The following is a 3,132-nucleotide window of genomic DNA, read 5'->3' on the forward strand; positions in this document are numbered from 1 at the left end:
CTCTCTCTCTCTCTCTCTCTCTCTCTCTCTCTCTCTCTCTCTCTCTCGGCAAGTAAGAGTGTCCCGGGTGTCCATAACTCCTAGCAGTTTTTCATACACAGCCACTGAGGCTACTTCTCTTTTGATTTATCTGGGATGATAAAGATCCCTACTTTAGAACTACGCATTTACTGCTGATGTGAGGTCTAGCATCCCTTTTGCCCCAGGAAGAGGCTGTGTGTCCCTATAGTGAGTGCTTCCTAGGTCTGGACAGGTAGAAACCATGTGCAGCACCTGCCAATGGCCTTGGGTCCTGTTTGATCTAGGAGCAGCTGCTGCTATCCACTCTGACTCTTGACTCCCTGTGTGGCCAAAGGCCAGAAGACTATTCAAAAGTGGCACTGAGCTCAGTCACTAACTACTGCCCACTAATGATTAACATGTTACCCATACTCTCCTTACACCAGCACAACTCTCAAACTAGCCACAATTTTCTTATTTTCCTAAAGAAGGGCAGAGGCAAAGACTGGTTCCACCCTTGTTCTTTATTTTCTAGATGGGGAAACTGAGGCATGGAAGGCAAAGAAGCATCCTGAAACAGTTAACTCATCTCCACCACACAGTGTCTGGGCCAACTCCAGGCTAAAGGCCTCTGTGCACAGGACTAGCTGGGGTCACAGCTCCCAGAACCTCTGAACAGTGCAGGTTAAGGGAAGGTTCTTATTATTCCTAGGACCATGTATTCTTAGGAGTCCTGCTGTCCCTAGTGTGTGTGTAAATACAAAGTAAGTCATCCACACCGTGTGCATGCAGAAATAGAGCAAGTCTTGCACAGAGGTCCTTCCTACAATACCCCCAAACAGGGCCAACCTCTCCTTTTCCAGGGACCCTTGTAAGCCTAGCCTCGGTTTTCCTCAATATGGTAAGACCTAGAGGACCATGGAGCTTTATGGTCACTCAGCCTGTCTAGCGCATCCCAGACCCAAGAGGTGTAAGAGTGAAGTGCGCCCAAGCCACTTTGCTGGTATTTGAATCCCAGAGGAGAGTAGGAAGGGGTGGAGAAAAGAGAGGAAAGGAGAATCAGCTCCCAGGAAAGGGAAAATAGAGAAAACTGAGGGACCCAGAGACTGGGAGAGGAGTCTTCAATTCAGTCCTTGGCCTCAGATGTCACAAAGGCCAGTCCACCATAAAGAAGACATGTCCCCACAGCCATTGAGGAAAGACATACGTTCACAAGGTTCTTTGGGACACCTCCAAGCTGCCACCTCAAACACTCAGAGAACCAGGAATTACCTCAAAGCATGTGGCTGCCAGGCTGCAGGTTTTCTGAGAGCTGGCAGGGTGGTGACAGCTGCGGGTACTATGGGGACAATACCCATGGCCATTTCTCCTGTTTCCACAGCCAAACCTGGTGGCATCCTGGTCATGAAGTCCTGTGCCCCAACCTGCCCCAACAACACCGTGTCTTCAGATGGCCATGCCTTCTCTGTCTCCTGCTGTCAGGGCAGCCAGTGCAACTTCAGTGCTGCCTCAGGTCTGACCGGCAGCCTTGGGGCTATATGGGCCAGCGCCTCTATCAGCCTACTGTGGGCACTGCTTCAAGCTGCCTGATGAGGGCCTGGGTGGCCTTTCCATATCATCGGAGATCTGTCTGCAGCCTTGGCAGCATCCTACCCCAACCCAGCCCGGGCTGTTACTTTCTTTCACCATTAACCCCAAGACACATTCACTCTTCCCTTCTCACACAGAAAGGAAGTAAGGACACCTGTCCCAAAGGCTCCTGCCCCAGAGCCCAGCTCTCTTGCCTCAGGAAATTCTCCAACAGGGCACAGGGACACACCTTCCCAAGATCGTCACCTCTATAAGACCTCAGCCTTTTATTGAGTCCTGGGAGTGCCTAGCTACCTCCAGTAGGAAGAGCTGATGTTTTTGTCCAACTCCTTCCACCCTCAACCTTAGGCTTAGCATTTGTACTACCTTCTCCTTGCCTGAAAGGATGCTATATATGGCCATCTGGATCCCTGGCCCCCCCTTCTATGTGTGAAGTGACCCTGGCATATGGCATGATTGTAAGATTTGGGCACTGTCTAACTGAACATCAGCTTTTAAGAGATCCCCTGACTTCCCACCGTGTGTGTCTGTGTGTAGGGATAAGGCAGATCACCTTGGGCTTGATGTCAGGTGTTGGAATGCGTATCCATCCTCCTTGGGCATGGGGAAACCTGCTTTGTCTCCCTGGAAGCATCATCTTGCCAGCACCTTCCCGGATGCTATCCTAGGAGAAGAATAAATGTGCAAGTCTGCTTGGTCCAAGGTGTTGTGTCTTGGGCATTTCTGAATCTTGGTCAACCACATCCTCAGAGACAGGCAGGTGGACTTGAGACAGGGCCAGGTGGAGTTCTTAATGTACAAATAAGCCCAGGTGCAGGAATGGTGCCTCTGCCTTGGACTCAGGCCTTCTGTGTCTGTATTGGGTCCCATTGGCCAAAATAGAGGAAACAGACTTCTACCACACCCCAACTTACAAGGGTTCCCTGAGAGCTCTTCTGAGCTACAGTGTCTCTAGTGCTCCTACTGGTGAGATGATCGCATCCGTCACAGTGTCCCTGGGTCCCCAAAAGTCCATATTTTTGGGTTGGTGGCACGGCAAACCCTCAGCTTTCTGAACAGTCACCAGTACTCTGAGGCCACCCAAAACCATTTCTCCTTGTGGGCTCTTCTTGAGGGGCAAAGCCAGAGCCCCTCAAGTCTGGAGAGCTTTATTCCCTACCCCTGTTGTCTTTCCCTGTCACTGTAATAAAACACTCTGACAAAAGCATCTGGAGAAAAAGTTTATTTGGCTCTCCCTTCAAGGTCCAGCTCATCATGGTAAAGAGGTCAAGGCAGCCAGAACCTGAAGTCTCAGGAGCAGTGAGCTAGGGTGGTGGAGAGGGCTCTCACCTTATCACATACCTGCAGCTTCAGAGGGCAAGAAAGGTGGTGGGTGGGGTGAGGGCATTGAATGAGCTGAGGGAGCTGAACAAGCCCCCTGAAACCCAGACATACCTCAGCCCCTGCATCTCTTAGGTACGTCTTCCCTGAGTAGCCAGCCTACTTCTCTGGAGTCTGGAGCTTAGAGTTGTGAGGAACATCAGGCCCTCTCCTGTCTGACCA

General features: G+C 51.0%; 1 pseudogene across 1 annotated transcript in view; it reads left to right on the forward strand.

Moving 5' to 3' along the window:
* Positions 1–2,794, forward strand: part of LOC114625892 — a 25,173-nt pseudogene extending 22,379 nt beyond the window's left edge. The window contains exon 6 of the transcript XR_003712149.1: positions 1,382–2,794. The product of XR_003712149.1 is annotated as a calcyclin-binding protein-like (transcript). The remainder of the gene's footprint in view (positions 1–1,381) is intronic.
* The last annotated feature ends 338 nt before the right edge of the window (positions 2,795–3,132 follow it).

Source organism: Grammomys surdaster, unplaced genomic scaffold (assembly GCF_004785775.1).
Source record: "Grammomys surdaster isolate TR1022 unplaced genomic scaffold, NIH_TR_1.0 224, whole genome shotgun sequence".
NCBI lineage: Eukaryota > Metazoa > Chordata > Mammalia > Rodentia > Muridae > Grammomys > Grammomys surdaster.